Source organism: Apteryx rowi, unplaced genomic scaffold, assembly GCF_003343035.1.
Source record: "Apteryx rowi isolate R43461 unplaced genomic scaffold, aptRow1 scaffold_232, whole genome shotgun sequence".
NCBI classification, from domain to species: domain Eukaryota; kingdom Metazoa; phylum Chordata; class Aves; order Apterygiformes; family Apterygidae; genus Apteryx; species Apteryx rowi.
This window is the reverse complement of record NW_020448664.1, coordinates 1,212,824-1,220,776: the sequence shown is the minus strand read 5'-3', so window position 1 is coordinate 1,220,776 and position 7,953 is coordinate 1,212,824. Positions and strand designations below refer to the sequence as shown.

Sequence of the window (7,953 nt, the reverse complement as noted above, 5' to 3'; positions counted from 1 at the left end):
GATTTACACATGCAAATATATATTTTGATCACAAATTGGGATGATGCATTTACACACTATAGACAAGATGACTCTGCATTTGTTCCTTTGCATTAGCTGCTTTATGCGAGCTGACATCAAGACATCTATCTACGGAGTCAAGCCTGGGTCCTGGACTAGAAAATATGTGCTATGGGGCTTCCCCAATTGTTTGGTAAGCTTCTTCCTCATTTCAGAGTGGAAAGTATATTCTGGTCTTCCTGTTGTAACCTCTCATACACATCAAGACAGCCTGGGATAGCAAAGCACACAGACACTTTATCTGATAGGAGCTCCAGTATGATACAGTGAAGAATTTATCCCTCCTAAAATGAAGGAGGAGGTATCAGTGAAGAACACCAGCTTCTCCATACATCTGATTACAAAGTATTTCTCATTTTAAAACAGAATGCAGAAAGCTGAATGAAAAGCTGGCATAGGAGACACTTCTTCGGGGAAGCAAATGCTCACTTCTGTTACTCTGCTTTTGAGTTTTGGTAAGATGGTGTGGTGCTTCTGTGGGAGAAGCCATCTGGTGACTCAACTGTTGGGTGAAATGGTGGTAACAGGAAGTGGAGAGGTCTTTGTTCCTTCAGCTCCATGGAAATAAAGGCCAGGCTTTCTCTTGCTAGAAGAGGAAGATCTGCATCTCACAGCCTATGAGCAGTCACCAAGAAAAAGCAACAGGATCACCTTCTCAAATGTCAAGAGAAGATCTGGAATCCCAAAACAAAAAACAGGAAAGGTAGTTTAGGAAACAGAATAAAATATATTCAACACCAAAATAACCACAAGTTAATTTATTTAAAAGTTTGATTCTAATGAGTAAAATTAGCTGGCTTCACAAACTGCAAGAATCCCTTGTTCTGTAAAATTTTAAATCGCAGATGTTTGTAGGCTGACTAAGAAAATACTATGGAAATGTTGAGTTAACTTATATGCTTACTCAGAAGCAATGCATTCAAAAATATACAGGTGTTAATTAGCTATGAGGCTTCTTAACTGTGACTCTAAAAATAACATGACAGTGTTGAGGTAGCACCAGAATACATACTGCAAATAGAGTGTGTATTCTGCTTTAAGGTCACAATTCAAAGAGATGCTGTAAATTATCACCTGATTAACTACAAAGTTGTCAATGCTGTATGAAAATAAAAAGCGCTTATGACAGTTGTAAGATCACAGAGATTAGACATTTTCTTTTACTCATTTCTCCCCACTTGTCCACAATGTAGATATACTTTAACAACTGTCATCATGTCACTGATCTCCTGGCATTTCATCAGTGATACTCACCTAGTATGACTTAGTCCTGTACTGCAAAGAGAGAAGTGTTTTTTCTTTTCTCTCTTTTGCTCTCTCTCTCTCTCACGCATACAAGAACACGGGCATACACAGTATTTTCTACCCCTTTCCTCTCTTCTCCCTGACCTTTCTTTGCCTGTATTTCTCAACTTATTCCAATTACCTTAACCCTTTCGTTGATCAAGTTCTGAAATAATCTTCCAGTGATAATTTTCAGCTCCAATATTAGGAGTAGTTTAGTAGATGATGAAAATGGATATACAGCACACATCACCGCTTTCTCTCGGAGGCACTCAAATACTTCAGCTGATCCGTGCCCACACTGTTGGGAAAGTCTTGTTCTTGTTATGAAGCTGGGGAAAACCAGAGGCTTGGAGAGCTGCAACAAAACATGCCAAAGATTTGTGGCAAAGCTGAGAACAGAATCTAGCATTTCCTAATTCTATTAGGAATCTTAACTACCAGAATACCTTTACTTATTCACTGGACAAAAACTAAATCAAAGCTCCAGAAGCTGACTGTCATCCTTTGAAATTTTGAATTTACTTTTTGCTACTTGATAACTCATATTTTGACTGTTACTGTTCTTCCTATGCTACTGTTTAACAAATATAAAATTTAAGATGACTGTTCTAAGCTAAATTTATACAATAAGTGTCTTTTAGCAGACTAAAATGACAGCATGAGACAAGTATTTCATAACTTTAAAAGCAATAATTCTTTTTTAGAATACACAGTTAAATCAGTCTTTCTTTCACAAGAAGCCCAACCCAAAAGCTGCCAGTGTGGTAAAACTCCAGTGCTCTGAAAGTACCCTAAGAAAAATTAAAATCTCAATGACCGATTTAAGTGGTCAGAAAAAAAGGGGTGTGGGGGGAAACAAACCAAATATCTGAGAACTTTAGCACTTATCAATATCCTGATGGTTTTACTCACCATTATTTGTCACCAACCAACATTCTCTTCAGTGAACCTAGACAGAAAGAGATGAACAAATAAGATTAAATTTGCAGCTAACAAGCTATTCAGATGATAGAATACCTGCATAAGACACAGTAGATTAGTCATACTTTCCAGAAATTAGTTAAGATTTTTTAGACATTCTATATAAACCATGCTGATCTTACTTTCAAATTATCATAGATGCCCTCTTCCTTGAGTTTAAGGGAAAAGATGGTCAAGCATGTCAGGCCTAACTCTGGAAGACTCAGGACAGACAGCTTTCTCTAACTAAGAACAGGGTGGGGAAGGGGAGCACATGCCCAAAACATGCTCGAAAGGCCTTTGTTCGAAAGCCATTCTGTTTCCTAGAGTAAAACCATGCATGTCATTCCACAGAATATAGCCTACAAAGTAATGAATTCCCTTCTTTCCTAGAATTCGTTAATTCTTACTTCACTGAGAGCAGCCAGTAGTCCATGCTCAACTGACTACACCTGCAGACTTAAGTATACATTGCTACCCAAACTACTTTTTAATTGAGCATATTTTGAAAATAAACAGTCCTTTTTATGGTAAGCTATCATCAACAGACACATGTTGCAATTCCATAGGAACAGAGATGGACAAAACAACTGCAGGCTCCAATTAGGCAAGGAACTGTTTCATGCTTGCACAGACCCGCTACAGCAAGGAGGTGTAATACCTGTTTCTCAAGGACACTGAGCCAACAACCTAACTGCAATATGGGATTGTTATAAGCAGGACTATCTCATTATACAAGACTTACACGATCAAAAGCTCCCAATATCCTCTTTGCAGTATTCCTAATTTCCATTTTCCTGCACCACCGAGCATTTTTGCAAACAGTAGAGGACCCCCACTTTCACAAAATTGCGGTCAGCAGGCAATCCTTAACCCGGTGTTTCAGGCTAGTTGTTCCATTCTTATGTTGTCAGGTTCTGACCGCTCCAACTCAAATCCTCCCCAAGAACCTGACAAGCGCTATGTGACCTTGAGAGGCTGGCGAATCAATGGCAAGTCATTCACAAAACAATTAATTTGATAAAGAAAAGTTATCAGGAACTCTCACATGCTTACTTATCATGATAGTGGAAACAAGAGACAATCCCCAATGTCAGTCTTTGAAACGCTGGGTTTTCTTTTACTCATTCAAAACCTATGAATTACTCAACTATTACATTAACGCTCATTATAAAAAGGCAGCAAGTGGCACTTAAAGCAACTCATGCAAAGGAAATGCTTCAACCAATACTGAAATTCAGTTTGCTTTAATCCATTTTTTGACAAGTTATTTGATTTTGGATGCTCCAGTTTTTATCTACTCTGCTTGATACACTTTCTAGCCAACTTTCATAGATGATGTGTGAGCAGAGTTCACGCTAGTATCAACAGAACTTGAAAATGCAACCAAGGCTCTTTAAAATTAGCAGGGACTGAAACTGACAGTGACAGTATCCACTCCATAATTAAAATCTAGTGGAAGCCTTGGCTTATAAAAAAAAAAAAGACTATTTTTTTTCATAACTGACTGCATACATAACCAACTCATCTGGGACAAGAAATTGGTTGTGAAAATTCTACATTATATTTATTAACCTTTTTGTTAAAATACTTTAAAATATATTTTTATGAAGTTTTTACTATCTTCCACTCATATTTCTTTTGCTCTGCTACATGAACTTTAAATCTCACATTCATATAGACATTTTTTTGAATACAGACAACTTCAGGAACTTCAAAGCCAAAAAGACATGAAGAAACATCTCATTAAAAAAAATTGTAGCATTTGTCCTCTCATTTAGATCAATTTATCCTATTACCAGTGGATCAACTGGGGGAAAAAAAAAAAGGCAGTCTTCTAACATAATCAGCACGCTGGAAACGGAAGCTATACTGAAGTGAATAGTGGTATAACCATGCTACTAAGCTTCACCACATTCCTCACCTTCAAATTTAAGGTATCCTGAGTTTTAAATAGATTAATCAGCAAGAACTCTGATCCATCAGATGCGACTTTCCAAAATAACACTTGTAAGTTGTACTTACAGATATAATACACACACGCTCAAGGAGATAAGCAGAAGAATTAGAACAGGAACATAGAAGATAGATAGGTTCTAGGAACAAGAAGATGAATAAGAAGCATATGAGGAAAGAGAGAGCTAGAAATAGGTTTATGGAGAAAGGCCAAGATATGAACGTTTGAAGGTTATGTGATGGAGGTATGTGAGGATACAGAAAGCAAAATGAGTGCTATAGGTTGCAAGTCCACTGAGATCTTTTTAATGGCTTTACAAGGTATGCCTTGGAAAAGCAATTGACACACACAACAGTTCTTTTTTAAATAAGCAAACTAGAAGAATAGTTACTTTAAAATGTAGTTAAACACAGTTCAAGTTACTATACATAATTACACTAAACACTAACTGCTTTGTAACTCAAAGTCCTCAATTTTTGTCTTCCCTGTAGGTCTGTCCTTCTCAATCACTAGTATTTTTTAAAATACAGATATGGCCAGAACAGTGAGCATATGTGGGAGCCTGTAACTTGATTCTTTTTTTCTATTTAACTTCTAGTAATTTCTTCTAGCTTCCTGAATTAAAAGAAAATGCACTTTTTCTCTAGCAGATTCAGTTAGATTCCATTCTGCCTTCTATATGATACATTTTTCAATGATATGTCAATGGAAGATTTTTTTCTGGAAGCTGGTATTTACATAAAGTCAAAACTGAAATAATGTGTTCATTAAGACCAGTAGGAAATTTACAGAACTTGTAGGTAAGAAATAGTTTTGATGGGTACAATAAGGAAGCTAATGCATGTGGAACTGGTTTATCATTTTATAGCCCCTCACTATCTTAACCAAGTTCCAAATTTACACTGTAAAGCTGATGACAAAAGCTTAAATCATAGACACAGTGTATAATAGAATAGCTTAGTCTTGCAAAAATTGACATCCTTTCATGCTCTTTTCACTTTCGAGGCAACTTTTTAAAAAAGTATCTAAACCCAACCAATCTATGCAGCAGTGTAGAGAATTGTAACAGAAAGGCTAAGATTGCTGTGAATGGAGAATGAATGGGAACGCCTTGGTGTGGAGTCACCAAAAGGGGGACACAGTAGGGAGCATGGCCTCTGTTGATGGCACCCAGGTTAGCAAGTCATCAAGATCCTAGCACATTCCCTGCACTTCAGGCCTGAAGACAAAGAACAGCGATGACTTCTAGAAGGTGGGGCAGGATTGAGACACTGGTCACTGTCAGTTCCAAAAGCGTACACAAAAGCTTAACTGAAACCTACACATGGTTGCCAACCTAAGAAGAACCCAGGAGATACAAGGAGAACTTGAGAGCTGATGTCCCTTGTCCTCCGTGTCATTGCAAAGGAACCATGGACCTAAGATCTGGTCACAAGCAACACAGTGCCAACTGCTGGGCAGACAGCATGAACACCCCTGTTGTGATGTTCAGCTGCTGCATAGACTTCTTGGACACTGCACATATTCTGGTGCTTGTAGGAGACTCAGAGTGCAAGTGCCAAGTCTTTGTTTCACTTTCTATTTTAAATAAAAACATCCTCCCCTTCTATGAGGTTTCCAAATGGATATGGGCTACATTGTTGATACAATGTTGCAATAGTATTTCCCAGAACAACTGAGAAAATAGAGTAGACTATTTTACAGTTGAGTTTTCTATTTCATGATACATATATATCGAAGCAAAGTGTTACTCGAGTACTGTCTAAGGAACAAAACATCCCTTCCTTCCCATTTCGGGAAAAAACTTTTTTCTTTTAAACCTTCAAGGACTGCATGGACTTTACATCTTGCGTTCATGTAACCTCCAGCATGCCTCAGGGCTGGTCTCAAACACCGTTCCTTTCCTGCTTTTAACAACAGAGGTGGAAATTGTTCAAGAGGTACTCTAGACTCTTCGCAAATTCAGTCAGAGTTTTTAGCTTTAGTTGGCCCAGGATGTTTGAAATACCTGAATGGCAGGTCACCACTGTAAGGTGCCTGGCTCAGTCATGCAAATCTCCATATTGCACATAGGCACAGCATTGTGTGCAAGACTGTAAAGCAGTGCACAAAGTTAATTTGACATATATTGGTGTATCAGAAAACTCTTGGATTTTTTTTTTAAAGATATTACTTCTCATAGTTCTTGAGCATTCAGTGTAATTAAGAATAAATGCTAATCCAAGTGACATTTACATACTGCTAAAGTAGTGTACTACTTTATGTGAAAGAAAATTGATTGCTTATTATTCTTTTAATTCTACTATAAAGCAGAATTCTCTTTATATGTAATATGCCAGCAGTAAATCCACTTCTTTCAAAGATCAGTTTAAATCCTCCCTAAAGGAAGTTCTTACATTCTGTTTCTTAAAAAAAAAAAGTCTTCTCACTATCAACTGCGTGTCAAACTGAGCGCATTCTTCCTGCACGTTCAGACAAATTAAAAATCATGCTTCTCAAAAAGATGGTCAGACGAGCCTATTATGACAAATTTTTGGAGACATGTATAAGTAGATATTCATCAGTAGCAGCATATTGTGCCTTGGTGTTATGTTGCTCATAAACTGCTATTACTGTTATTAAGTGAATAATACACAAGTGGAATGCTTAAAACATTCCCAAGCAAATTTTTCACATAAGCAGATACTGCTTTCTGAAGTAGTTGCTGCAAACACACTTATCATATTTCTTTTGAGTTACTTCAGTTATATGCAACTTCTTCGTTATCAGATCATGTAAGATAACATGCCATGTCTTCACAGGATCTAAAGCTAGGCTTCTCACTTAGCCGCCGCAACTTTTAAATTTCACCTGACAAGAATGTTGACAATGCAGTCACTTATAATAAACCAAAGATTTAAGACAGTGTTATAAAATAGACAACATAGAGAATTTCCTGCTAGTGACAATAATCATTTTGGGTGTAGTAAGTGACAATTTTTTTAAACATAGTACCTTTCTATAGTACAAAAAAAATTCAAAGAATCTTTGCTGAAAAGTTTAATGCAAAACCGATCTGCACGTTGCTAACCTGGAAAGGAAAGAAAGTGGTTTTACTAATACTCTTTCACATGTTTCATTATACATAAGGTCCTTTTCACCTTGTTTTTGCCAATAATCACATGAACTCGTAAGCCTACAACCAATTGCACTATCAACATCTCCTCTTCACTCTCTGTAAAACTTACTTTCCACTGGGAGATTACTCATACACTGTGATGCTGTTTGTCAGATGGCTCGGAAGTCATCCCCTGTGCGCACTCCAAAGTCAGGATGACACACAGGCATCAAAAAAGGACACAGCTATTCAGACCATCAAATTAATGAGTGCCTTCTAAGACACAGGCTCCATGAGTAAGGGAGAGAGAAGAGTAACTAAGAAGTGGGCTATTTCGGTAGCCCGAGATGAGAAGCCCAGCTTCCGATTGCACGCTTTGATCTCTCCCCGACGCGTCGGCGGCCAGCTGCAGCTCCTCGCCGCAAACGCGCTCCCGGCCGCGGGCGCTCGAGGCGCGCTGTGTCGCTACGCAGGAAACCCGCTCCCGCAGCCATCTGCGGCGGCCGCGCCAGCCGCCCGCCGCCGCACTCCCTCGCCGCCCGCTCCGAAGTTGTTCCGACTTGCCCGGGGCGGCCCGGAGCGCTGCCCGGCG

General features: G+C 38.5%; 1 long non-coding RNA gene across 5 annotated transcripts in view; it reads right to left on the bottom strand.

The window, feature by feature from the left end:
• Positions 1–277: 277 nt before the first annotated feature.
• LOC112966090 overlaps positions 278–7,953 on the bottom strand; it is an 8,173-nt gene continuing 497 nt past the window's right edge. For 2 of the 5 annotated variants that reach the window (XR_003253512.1, XR_003253508.1), the window contains exons 2-4: positions 2,260–2,296; positions 1,487–1,702; positions 278–734 (exon numbers count right to left, since the gene is read on the bottom strand). This is a non-coding gene — a long non-coding RNA (uncharacterized LOC112966090). Of the gene's footprint in view, positions 735–1,486; positions 1,703–2,259; positions 2,297–3,052; positions 6,656–7,491; positions 7,897–7,953 lie in introns of those variants that run through there. The other 3 variants (XR_003253511.1, XR_003253509.1, XR_003253510.1) reach the window with 3 other exon arrangements.